This window comes from Mandrillus leucophaeus, unplaced genomic scaffold, assembly GCF_000951045.1.
Source record: "Mandrillus leucophaeus isolate KB7577 unplaced genomic scaffold, Mleu.le_1.0 Scaffold951, whole genome shotgun sequence".
NCBI classification, from domain to species: Eukaryota; Metazoa; Chordata; class Mammalia; order Primates; family Cercopithecidae; genus Mandrillus; species Mandrillus leucophaeus.
Window position 1 is genome coordinate 622748 of NW_012110375.1, and position 14006 is coordinate 636753.

Genomic DNA, 14006 nt, shown 5'->3' on the forward strand with positions numbered 1-14006 from the left:
AAGTTCTTTAATGATAGAATATGTTTTGAGTATAAATAATATGCAAAGTTATAAATATAGTATAAATACAATTCTATATTAAAATTCAGAGAAAAAGAAAACAAGAAATTATGGCAAAATGTTAAATATTGCTATAGTATTACCCCCTAGATATTGAAGACATGGGCCATTTAGTGGTGGGGTCATTGCTTTCTCTTTTGGGAAAGGTTCCTTTCCTTGTGTGTGTGGTTTTTTTGTGTGTGTGAGAAAGTCTCACTCTGTCATCTAGGCTGGAGTGCAGTGATATGATCTCCATTCACTGCAACCTCCTCCTCCTGGGTTCAAGGGATCCTTCCACCTCAGCCTCCCGAGTAACTGGGACTACAGGTGTGCACCACCACACCCAGCTAACTTTTGTATTTTTAGTAGAGACAGGGTTTTGCCATGTTGGCTAGGCTGGTCTTGAACTTGTGACCTCAGGTGATCAGCCCACCTTGGCCTCCCAAAGTGCTGGGATTACAGGCATGAACCATCACACCAGGCTCTACTTTCCATATTTTTTAAGTGAATATTTCTTACTTTAATAATTAGAAAACCGCCGGGTGCAGTGGCTCACGCCTGTAATCCCAACACTTTGGGAGGCCAAGGCAGGCAGATCACCTGAGGTCAAGAGTTCGAGACCAGCCTGACCAACATGGGGAACCCTGCCTTTACTAAAAACACAAAATTAGCCAGGCATAGTGACGCGTGCCTGTAATCCCAACTACTCAGGAGGCTGAGGCAGGAGAAGTGCTTGAACCCAGGAGGTGGAGGTTGCAGTGAGCCAAGATTGCACCATTGCACTCCAGCCTGGGCAATAAGAGGGAGACTCCGTCTCAAAACAAATGATAATAATAATAATAATAATAACAACAACAACAATAATAATTAGAAAACCTATAAGTAAATAAGCAAAAAACAAGCTCCCAGTTTCCAGAGCCCTCTGTTTCCTGTTCCCCTCCTGTAAGTTTCTTTACCGTCTTCTAAAGTACAACTCAAAGGCCACCTCCTCTGTGCAGGCCCCCAGGCCCTCAGTGTTAGTTGCTCCCTCCTTTGTGTTTTGTCAACTCCTGGCATGTGGCTCTCCCACTTCATGTATCCCAATGACTTGTTTATTTGTCTGTCCCACTGGAGTAAGAAGCAGGGGCCATGTTTTGTCATCTTTGTATCCCTGGTACCCAGGACAGCATCTGATACAAAACTGTGTATAATGCCTGATTATCATGATTATTTTTGGTTCAGTTCACTGTCCCCCTGATACCCCCTTGAGATACCTACCTTTTCACAGCTGATATTCCTGGGAAACCAGAGAACTAGGAAGCCCTGAGAGCAGACATTTCTCAGCCTCATTGAGAAGCCAGGTCCAACAATGAGCGTTATGTCCCTCGGGGAAGAAATAGTATCATCTCCTGAAACAGAATGAGTTGTTTGTGTTTCTGCCACCTCTGACCTCTCATCTTTGTCTTCTATAGTGAGTGAATTAGATGGTTCTACATCAACTCAGGTGAAAACTTAGATGAAAAGATCCTCATGCCTTCCTCAAAATCTGGTCCTGAGAGAAGCATTTCTTGATACAGGTCTGTAAGAGCAGATGGGCCTGGATTTCTTGCTGTATAAACAACTAGAACGAAACTTGCCCATGGGTCTTTATCCTAATGAGGTAGTTACAAAATGCATTAGTCATTGTAGCAAAATGGGCCCGGAGCTTTGATGATGCTTAAAGCTGCTTTTCCTTCTGGGGAAGAAAAAATCAGGTTAAAAAATCATGAGATAAAAATATAAACATCACTAAATGACACATAAGAATGAATGAACTTGAATTCAAATAAATAGATGGACACTTATTCTACCCATCTATCCAGCCCAATGACAGTGGTTTTTTTTCTCTCTGCGGCAGCTGAATTGTTACATCAAGAGATGCCCCTGTGGCATCCTACTATTGGGAAATCAATTTTATAAAGCTATATAAAGCCCTTTTGAGCTGTGGATGAAAGGAGAGTATAATCCTTAATAGTTAATTAATTAATTAATTATTAATTGCTACCTCCTCAGCAATATTAAGTATTGTGTGGCTGGGTCCCATGGCTTATGCCTGTAATCTCACCAGTTTGGGAGGTCGAGGCAGGGTTGCTTGAGGCCGGGAATTCAAGACCAGCTTGAGCATCAGAGCAAGACGCCATCTCTACAAAAATTAAAAAAAAAAAATTAGCTGGGTATGGTGGTGCATGCCTGTAGTTCCAGTTACTCAGGAGGCTGAGGCAGGAGGATGACTTGAACCCAAGAATTCCAGGTTGCAGTGAGCTATGATTGTGCCACTGCACAAGCCCAGTGGAACAGTTAACTGAACCAAAATAACCATGATAGAGTGAGACCCTGTCTCAAAAAAAAGAAAAAGAATTATGTTGTTAACCTTCTTTTTGAAGATGAAGACATTTTTAAAATTTTTTATTTCATTTCATTATTATTTTTTATTGTTGTCACCTATTTGTCCCAGATTAAAAATAAATTTTTGTTTTGTTTTGTTTTTGTTTTTGTTTTGAGATGGAGTTTCCCTCTTGCTGCTCCGGCTGGAGTGCAATGGTGAGATCTCAGCTCACTGCAACCTCCACCTCCCAGGTTCAAGCGATTCTCCTGCCACAGCCTCCTGAGTAGCTGGGATTACAGGCGCCTGCCACCACGCCTGGCTAATTTTTTTTTTTTTTTTTTTTTGAGAGGGAGTCTCCCTCTGTCACCCAGGCTGGAGTGCAGTAGCGTGATCTTGGCTCACTGAAAGCTCTGTCTCCCGGGTTCACTCCATTCTCCTGCCTCAGCCTCCCGAGTAGCTGGGACTACAGGCACCTGCCACCACACCCAGCTAATTTTTTTTTTTTTTTGTATTTTCAGTAGAGACAAGATTTCACTGTGTTGGCCAGGCTGGTCTCGAACTCCTAACCTCAGGTGATCTACCTGCCTCAGCCTCCCAAAGTGCTGGGATTACAGGCGTGAGCCACTGTGCCTGGCAAAAATAACATGTTTTAAGTCAGGTGCACACCACATGTGATTTTCCTTGAACCTTCAAGCATGGTGACTTAATCCATTCGGGCTACTATAATAAAATGCCATAAACTACGCAGCTTATAAACAACAGACATTTATTCATCACAGTTCTGGCGGCTGACAAGTCCAAGACCACAGTGCTGGCAGACTTGGTGTCTGGTAAGGGCCCTCTTCCTTATAGACAGTATCTTCTTGCTGAATCCTCACATGGTGGAAGGGGTGAAGGAGCACCTTTGGGCCTATTTATTCCTTCACGAGGACTCTGGCCTCATGACCTAATCATCTCCCAAAAGTCCCTACCTCCTATTAGTAGGGTTAGAATTTCAACGTATGAATGGGGTTCACTTGGGGTTAGAATCTCAATATGTGAATTGGGGGGGATGCAGATACTCAGAACACAGTGCATAGTGGTATGGGAAATGTTAAATATCATCAGTGTTGATTTGATCAATTGGTAATGGAGAGTAAGCCAGATAAGGCAACATCTATTTTTGGTAAGCCATCATCACATTGTCATCTCCACTTCCTATCCAACGAAACAGGGCTCATTATAATTTTCTTGCTTCCTGCATTTGTAACGCCTTTCTCTGATAGTGAGAAACTTGGCTCCCATGACACATGGTCGGTATTTATGTGATCAAGCCTCCTCATGCTGCTCAGGCTCCAGCCACCTGCTCTGAGCCACTGCAGATCCTCTTCTACCCCTTTCCCAAACACCTACCTTCCTTGGCCTCTCTAATGGCTTTGAACTAAATTGTTCAGAAAGAAAAAGGAAGGAAAACAAAAGTGGAAAAGAAAAATTCTTTTTTTTTTTTTTTCAGATGGAGTTTCACTCTCATCACCCAGTCTGGAGTGCAGTGACACGATCTTGGCTCACTGCATCCTCCGCCTCCTGGGTTCAAGCAATTCTCCTGCCTCAACCTCTGGATAGCTGGGATTACAGGCATGCGCCACCATGCCTGGCTAATTTTTGTATTTTTGGTAGAGACAGGGTTTCACCATGCTGGCCAGGCTAGTCTCAAACTCCTGACCTCAGGTGATCCACCCACCTTGGCTTCCCAAAGTGCTGGGATTACAGGCCTTGAGCAACTGCACCTGGCCGGAAAAGAAAAATTCTATTTGGCCAGTTTTTATCGAATGTCTACTATAGGCAAATAATTATATGAGATGCTGTTTTGAGTAGAAAGGAAAATAAGATGCACTGGAGATTACAGAGTGTAGAAGACATCCGACCGGGTTCTACTGCAGTAACAAATGACTCCCAAACCTTAGAGGCTGCGGACCACAGAGCTTTATTTCTCACATTTGTGTCTTTCATGTCTCTGCTCCATGTTGTTTTTGTTCCAGGAGCCAGGCTAAGGGAATACACTTTTTCTGGGATATGCTAGTCTTGGGGATGATCTTGCAGTAGAGGAAAGAATGTGATGAGGGAACCACATGATGGGTCTCAAAGCTTCTGATTGGAAGCGGCTTGTATCGCTTCTGCTCAATTTTACTGAGCAGAGAAAATTTCAAGACCAAACTTGGACACCATTAAAGCAAAGAAGTCTTCTCCTTCTACAGAGAGAGGAAGCAAAATTTTGGTAACAATAATGCCATGAATGACATAGATCTGTGGGGGACACAGATGTATATACACTTAACTAGCAGACACTGCATGATAGAGGAAAATACATCCTCCACTAATCCCACCTTGCACTAAGATGGATGGGGAACATACGATAAATTGAAGGTATGACTCTTAGGCTAGCAAAACATTTTGTGGTCTTGAAGAGAGAGATCTCAGGCAAATGTGAGAAATAGATAAAAGTGACAATAAGAACTCTTGCTTGGGTAGTACAGAGGAAATAAGGAAAGCGGTATGTTTCCATGACCTAGAGAAGAAGCATAATATATAATATTCCTGAGGAGGTGGATGTTCAGGCTAGTGATTAGGGTTTGCACTCTCACTTCACCCGCAGTTCAGAGGGCTTCATAGAATTTCATCAGATTTATTTCCCCACAGTGAACTCCCACATGGGCATTTCTTGGAATAACAATTCATTTGTAACAGGGAAAAAGAGAACCCACTATCACTGGGCTGGATATAGGGATAGAATAAAAATCATATTTTGGATGTTTCCCAGTCTGAGAGTTGAAAAATGGTATCCCTATGTAGTTTTAATTCACATTTCACTTGTTATGAGTGAAAATGAGCTGGTCTTATGTTTCCATTTCAGTGAGCTGTCCTTGTTCATATTCTATGCCTATTTGTCTGTTGGGGTTTCCATCTTTTTTCTGATTGATGTCCGGAAAGATTGAGATTTTGTCAGTTAGGGTGGAGATAAGAATTTCTGCTAGGCACTGGGAGCGAATGAGACACTGTCGTTGGACTGGGTATCTTGCGGTCTGTAGGGAAAACCTCCAGATCTCGCCAGAAAAGATGCATCTGTGTCGAATCTTGAAGTAGTCACCAGTTCAATTGTTGGAGCCCAGGGTTCCTGGTGGGCCCCGGCAGGGGCAAAGAGAAGTTCTTAGTGCCTCAGGTAGGTCTCCCTAGAAGCAGATCTTGAGATGGGATTCTCTTACAAGTGATTTTTTTCCTGAATATTCCCAGGAGAAATGAATGAGAGAATCAGGATAGGTCATAGGAAAAAGGCAAAGCAAGACTGTGGTCTCCCTGGAAGACCAGCTTCAGCCTGTTCCCATGGGGAGGCTCTGAGGCATGAACTGCACCACAGAGTTGGTCGCTCCCTGGAGAGAAGGGAGTCTGCCCTTCATGCCCCACGTCACTAAGTCACTGGCTGAGGTCAGGGGATGCGTGTAGAGGGCACAGCTCCCAGATCAAGACTGTTCCCACTTGGCCAAGGGCAGGTGTCTGGAGAAGGGGGCAGCTGTGAATTGTTGGCAGCCACTGCTCACAGCAGCTGAGGACAGGAGCACCTGCTTTTAAAGGGAATCTAGATGGGGCACCAACAACTTCCATTACATTTAGTAGGATCTGGAGCTCCCCCGAGAATGCTTCAGCATCTGCCAATGTACAAGTCCAACCGTGTACTTGAATGTCCCCTAAAAATGTCCCCAAATAGCAACTGAAAAGGCTTTTATCAGAAACTAATGGATATAGCCCAGAAACACCATTATGAAACTCATGAATCAGAGTTTGACTTGTAGTTCCATTGTCCAGGATCATCATTTGTTATCTTGAGTAAGACACTCTGCTGGGACCCAAGTGTTAGTTTATGAACATTTTGATTATGCTTGAGCCCCAGCTGCAAAATGCCAGAAGCTCGACTCTTCAAATATATCACTAAGTTACAGGCAGTAATGGCTTCAATGATGGGGTTTCACCATGCTGGCCAGGCTAGTCTCAAACTCCTGACCTCAGGTGATCCACCCACCTCAGCCTCCCAAAGTGCTGGGATTACAGGCGTGAGCCACTGTGCCTGGCAAAAATAACATGTTTTAAGTCAGGTGCACACCACATGTGATTTTCCTTGAACCTTCAAGCATGGTGACTTAATCCATTCGGGCTACTATAATAAAATGCCATAAACTACGCAGCTTATAAACAACAGACATTTATTCATCACAGTTCTGGCGGCTGACAAGTCCAAGACCACAGTGCTGGCAGACTTGGTGTCTGGTAAGGGCCCTCTTCCTTATAGACAGTATCTTCTTGCTGAATCCTCACATGGTGGAAGGGGTGAAGGAGCACCTTTGGGCCTATTTATTCCTTCACGAGGACTCTGGCCTCATGACCTAATCATCTCCCAAAAGTCCCTACCTCCTATTAGTAGGGTTAGAATTTCAACGTATGAATGGGGTTCACTTGGGGTTAGAATCTCAATATGTGAATTGGGGGGGATGCAGATACTCAGAACACAGTGCATAGTGGTATGGGAAATGTTAAATATCATCAGTGTTGATTTGATCAATTGGTAATGGAGAGTAAGCCAGATAAGGCAACATCTATTTTTGGTAAGCCATCATCACATTGTCATCTCCACTTCCTATCCAACGAAACAGGGCTCATTATAATTTTCTTGCTTCCTGCATTTGTAACGCCTTTCTCTGATAGTGAGAAACTTGGCTCCCATGACACATGGTCGGTATTTATGTGATCAAGCCTCCTCATGCTGCTCAGGCTCCAGCCACCTGCTCTGAGCCACTGCAGATCCTCTTCTACCCCTTTCCCAAACACCTACCTTCCTTGGCCTCTCTAATGGCTTTGAACTAAATTGTTCAGAAAGAAAAAGGAAGGAAAACAAAAGTGGAAAAGAAAAATTCTTTTTTTTTTTTTCAGATGGAGTTTCACTCTCATCACCCAGTCTGGAGTGCAGTGACACGATCTTGGCTCACTGCATCCTCCGCCTCCTGGGTTCAAGCAATTCTCCTGCCTCAACCTCTGGATAGCTGGGATTACAGGCATGCGCCACCATGCCTGGCTAATTTTTGTATTTTTGGTAGAGACAGGGTTTCACCATGCTGGCCAGGCTAGTCTCAAACTCCTGACCTCAGGTGATCCACCCACCTTGGCTTCCCAAAGTGCTGGGATTACAGGCCTTGAGCAACTGCACCTGGCCGGAAAAGAAAAATTCTATTTGGCCAGTTTTTATCGAATGTCTACTATAGGCAAATAATTATATGAGATGCTGTTTTGAGTAGAAAGGAAAATAAGATGCACTGGAGATTACAGAGTGTAGAAGACATCCGACCGGGTTCTACTGCAGTAACAAATGACTCCCAAACCTTAGAGGCTGCGGACCACAGAGCTTTATTTCTCACATTTGTGTCTTTCATGTCTCTGCTCCATGTTGTTTTTGTTCCAGGAGCCAGGCTAAGGGAATACACTTTTTCTGGGATATGCTAGTCTTGGGGATGATCTTGCAGTAGAGGAAAGAATGTGATGAGGGAACCACATGATGGGTCTCAAAGCTTCTGATTGGAAGCGGCTTGTATCGCTTCTGCTCAATTTTACTGAGCAGAGAAAATTTCAAGACCAAACTTGGACACCATTAAAGCAAAGAAGTCTTCTCCTTCTACAGAGAGAGGAAGCAAAATTTTGGTAACAATAATGCCATGAATGACATAGATCTGTGGGGGACACAGATGTATATACACTTAACTAGCAGACACTGCATGATAGAGGAAAATACATCCTCCACTAATCCCACCTTGCACTAAGATGGATGGGGAACATACGATAAATTGAAGGTATGACTCTTAGGCTAGCAAAACATTTTGTGGTCTTGAAGAGAGAGATCTCAGGCAAATGTGAGAAATAGATAAAAGTGACAATAAGAACTCTTGCTTGGGTAGTACAGAGGAAATAAGGAAAGCGGTATGTTTCCATGACCTAGAGAAGAAGCATAATATATAATATTCCTGAGGAGGTGGATGTTCAGGCTAGTGATTAGGGTTTGCACTCTCACTTCACCCGCAGTTCAGAGGGCTTCATAGAATTTCATCAGATTTATTTCCCCACAGTGAACTCCCACATGGGCATTTCTTGGAATAACAATTCATTTGTAACAGGGAAAAAGAGAACCCACTATCACTGGGCTGGATATAGGGATAGAATAAAAATCATATTTTGGATGTTTCCCAGTCTGAGAGTTGAAAAATGGTATCCCTATGTAGTTTTAATTCACATTTCACTTGTTATGAGTGAAAATGAGCTGGTCTTATGTTTCCATTTCAGTGAGCTGTCCTTGTTCATATTCTATGCCTATTTGTCTGTTGGGGTTTCCATCTTTTTTCTGATTGATGTCCGGAAAGATTGAGATTTTGTCAGTTAGGGTGGAGATAAGAATTTCTGCTAGGCACTGGGAGCGAATGAGACACTGTCGTTGGACTGGGTATCTTGCGGTCTGTAGGGAAAACCTCCAGATCTCGCCAGAAAAGATGCATCTGTGTCGAATCTTGAAGTAGTCACCAGTTCAATTGTTGGAGCCCAGGGTTCCTGGTGGGCCCCGGCAGGGGCAAAGAGAAGTTCTTAGTGCCTCAGGTAGGTCTCCCTAGAAGCAGATCTTGAGATGGGGATTCTCTTACAAGTGATTTTTTTCCTGAATATTCCCAGGAGAAATGAATGAGAGAATCAGGATAGGTCATAGGAAAAAGGCAAAGCAAGACTGTGGTCTCCCTGGAAGACCAGCTTCAGCCTGTTCCCATGGGGAGGCTCTGAGGCATGAACTGCACCACAGAGTTGGTCGCTCCCTGGAGAGAAGGGAGTCTGCCCTTCATGCCCCACGTCACTAAGTCACTGGCTGAGGTCAGGGGATGCGTGTAGAGGGCACAGCTCCCAGATCAAGACTGTTCCCACTTGGCCAAGGGCAGGTGTCTGGAGAAGGGGGCAGCTGTGAATTGTTGGCAGCCACTGCTCACAGCAGCTGAGGACAGGAGCACCTGCTTTTAAAGGGAATCTAGATGGGGCACCAACAACTTCCATTACATTTAGTAGGATCTGGAGCTCCCCCGAGAATGCTTCAGCATCTGCCAATGTACAAGTCCAACCGTGTACTTGAATGTCCCCTAAAAATGTCCCCAAATAGCAACTGAAAAGGCTTTTATCAGAAACTAATGGATATAGCCCAGAAACACCATTATGAAACTCATGAATCAGAGTTTGACTTGTAGTTCCATTGTCCAGGATCATCATTTGTTATCTTGAGTAAGACACTCTGCTGGGACCCAAGTGTTAGTTTATGAACATTTTGATTATGCTTGAGCCCCAGCTGCAAAATGCCAGAAGCTCGACTCTTCAAATATATCACTAAGTTACAGGCAGTAATGGCTTCAATGATGGTGACAGAGTTTAGCTCAAGCAAATATTTATAATTGACAAAGAATGTGTGAGCAGGATGCTAACGAATGGATGTGCTGATTATTTTCTCCTGCCAAAAACATTAGCTCTTGTTTGGTTTAACTGTCAAGCTGACACCATAGATTAGAAATGACAGAATACTGGCAAAGATCCAGAGAGGAGGAATATTAAGAAAATTTGCAAATTGTATAACTTTCAATACTTCTATTTCCAAATATAATTGTTTATGGGTGTTAGCAGGAGGTTATGGCTCAGTTATAGGCCAAAATGAAGCATATTGAGATTTATAAGTACATTTGAATCTCTGAAATCTTCCATTTTACAACAGAAATACAAGCTTGATGACATCTTCTGGGATTCAGGTGGATATCTTTAACTAAACAGTGAACCTGAAGATTAGATGTATACATAAGACAAACATTTTATTCTTTTCAGGTGTTATTTTCTGCTATAAACATTAGAATTTTAAAAAAATTCTCAGCTCGGCGTGGTGGCTCATGCCTGTAATCCCAGCACTTTAGGAGGCCGAGGTGGGTGGATTACTTGAGGTCAGGAGTTCGAGACCAGCCCTGCCAACATGGTGAAACCCTATCTCCACTACAAACACAAAAATTAGCCCGGCACGGTGGCGGGCACCTGTAACCCCAGCTATTTGGGAGACTGAGGCAGAAGAATTGCTTGAACCTGGGGGGCGGAAGTTGCAATGAGGTGAGATTGTACCATTGTACTCCAGCCTGGGCGATGGAGTGAGACTTAGTCTCAAAAAAAAAATTCTCCTTGGCCTCTTGAACCTGGTAAACATTAGCATTTAGTTTTTTATGATAACATATGCTAATTATATATATATATTTTATATATAATATATACATATACTTGCATATATTTGTTCGGCCCGTCGATAGCATTGTTCCTTGTTTTCATGTGCTGTTGGTTTGTGGTGTCATAATCCATGAAGGTGACCATTCTTTCCAGCAGAGTTGTGCTGGCGGCTTTCCTTTGTGATGATTTTGTCCCTGAACTTACCTGCTGCTGAGCCAGTCTTCCCTTTTGATGCTATGTATTAGCTCTTAATGACAAGGCCCCAAATGCCAGACAGGGGTGTGCCATCCCAGCAGGCATGTGCCTCACAGCCATGGCATGACAGTCAGCCCCTGGGCTTCACTGGCACTTTGTGGGTACTTAGTGTACACTTGGTCCTCCAGTGGCCCACCAGCATCTTGACCTGCCTTTCTCTGTGTTGTCTCTTTGTATATCCGTGGGTCACAAAGCAGACAGTAGCTGCCAAGAAGCAGATGTGGTGACACAGTGTGCACAGAGTGGCTGGAAGGACTGACACTCTGTGGAGCATTGTTTCTCCAATGAATCATCCCTGTCCCCACTTGGACCTCTTTCAGCTCAGCAGCAGGGTTTATCTTTAAGGCATTTTACAGGCTCCCTTATCAAGGGTGGGAAGAGAGCTGAGGGAACGTACAGCTGTATTCACAGATGGGCTAAAGCGGGCTTTTGATCACAGCTTTTCCTAGAAGAATAGCTGCACAGGGATAGTGTGTGCCTCACTGTAATCTCTGACACAGCAGTGCGACTCTGCTTTGAGATAAGGGCACTGCCGCCGCCTCTAATCACCCTGTTTGCTTCCAGGTAGTTGGAGCAGCAGTGGCCGGCGACAGTTCACATCATGGCTGCTCCAGGCTCATCAGTTGAGAACTTACCATGGGCTGGGCACTGTGCTAAGGAAAATACATATGCTATCCTAGCAAATTCTTTCAACCATCCAGGGTTGTGCTAAAGATAAGTACTTTTATTATCCTTATTTTGCAGTCAAGAACACTGAAGCTTGAAGAATTTAAATGAGTTCACTGAGGTCACACAGTTAACAATAAAAAGCTGGAATTCCTACCCTGACCTTCCTGACATTCAAACCCACGGTCTTTACCACTGTCACTTCCACTCTCCTGGCCTTCTGGAATCAGCTTAATCTCTGTCACATAGTCCTGGACTAGGCTTAGGCTAGGTCTTTTCCTCAGACTTCTGACTAGGGTAGGGGGTCCACTTCCAGGACCACTCATGTGCTGTCAAGGCTTCAGCTTCTCATCATGTGGACCTCAGGGCAGCTCACAGTGTGGCTACTGCCTTCACCCAGAATGAGCGAGATGGCAGGGAAGGGGGTGGGGGGTGGAGAGAATATGGGAGAGAATGTTCAAGATGGAAGCCACAGTCTTTTTGTAGTCTAGTCTCAGAAGTGGCATCCTATTACTTCTGTCATATTCAATTCCCATTAGTGAGTCAATAAGTTGAGTGTGTACTCATGCTAGAGGTTGGGAGCACCGGAAGGTGGGGATCACTATGGCCATCTGAGAGTCCACCTACTGTGTCCCCTACAGTCATCTCTCCACTCAGTAGCCAGAGATATCTTTTCAAAACTTTTTATTTTGAGATAATTATAGATTCCAAGATGTCATTTAAAAATGTAAATCAGGTGAGGTGCGGCAGTTCATGTCTATAATCCCAGTACTTTGGGATTCCAAGGTGGGAGGTTCACTTGAGGCCAGGAGTTTGAGACCAGCCTTGGCAACATAGAGAGACCTCATCTCTACCAAAAATGTAAAGCTTAGCTGCTGTGGCGGTACACACCTGTAGCCCTAGCTACTTGTAAGGCTAGGTGGAAGGATTGCTTGAGGCCAGGAGTTCAAGGTCACAGTTAGCTATGATCACACCACTGCACTCCAGCCTGGGCAACAGAGTGAGACCTTGTCTTTATTTAAAAATAATAATAGCCGGGCGCAGTGGCTCAAGCCTGTAATCCCAGTACTTTGGGAGGCTGAGACGGGCGGATCACGAGGTCAGGAGATCGAGACCATCCTGGCTAACATGATGAAACCCTGTCTCTACTAAAAAATATAAAAAACTAGCTGGGCGAGGTGGCGGGCACCTGTAGTCCCAGCTACTTGGGAGGCTGAGGCAGGAGAATGGCATAAACCCGGGAGGCAGAGCTCGCAGTGAGCTGAGATTCGGCCACTGCACTCTAGCCTGGGTGACAGAGCGAGACTCCGTCTCAAAAAATAAATAAATAAATAAATAATAAAATAAAAATAATAATAATTATTATACTTATTTTGAGACAGGGTCTGGCTGTGTCGCCCAGGCTAGAGTACAGTGGCATGATCTTGGCTCACTACAACATCTGCCTCCCAGGCTCAAGCCATCCTCTGACCTACGCCTCCCAAGTAGCTGGGGCCACAGGCACATGCCACCATATCCAGCTAATTTTTGCAATTTTGTAAAGATGGGATCTCACTTTGTTGCCCAGGCTGGTCTCAAACTCCTGAGCTCAAGTGATCTGCCTGCTTCAGCCTACCAAAGTGCAGGGATTACAGGTGGGAGCCACCATGCCCAGCCTAAAAATAAAAATTAAAAAAAAAATTTTTTTTTAATTCAAAAATGTAAATCAGATTATGTTACTCATCTGCTCAAAACCTTTCACTGGCTTCCCAATATCCAAAGTTTTTATTTTGACCTTCAGAGCTCGTTAGGGATCTCGGCTATTTTTTCTGACCCCACCTCCTTCCATTCACCCCTTTGCTCCCTTTATCCTTCTACACAGGCCTCTGCTATTTCTGACAAACCCACTCCTGTCTCAGGCCCTTGAGGTTGGTGTTTCCTGTGCACTGGAGTCTCTTCCTCTGGATAACCACAGGCTTCTCTCAGATCTTTGTGAAACTGGCACCTCCTACTCCTGGCCACCCTAACTGAAATGTACCCTCTGCGAGTTTCTACCCCCTTATTTGGTTTCATTGTTTTCATGTCACGTATCACCCACCTGAGATGTTATATGTAATAACTGGTATAATCTCTACAGAATCTGGTAGAATATTCATAGAATATCAAAGTCCTGAGCACAGGGACTTGGTTTTGCATTTGCCTGTATCCTCCGTGCCTAGAACAATGCCTTGCCATAAATAGCTGATGATTATAATATGTCCCATTGGATTGAATTGTGTGGAAGCAACAAACAAAATCCATATCAACCAAAATCCAAAAAAGAAATAAAATAATTTTTATATTGTCTTTGTCGTGTGCTTTGCACACCACATTCTGCCCTGGGAGTAGCAGTTTAGTCACTTCGGTTCACCAATATCAACACAGAGGT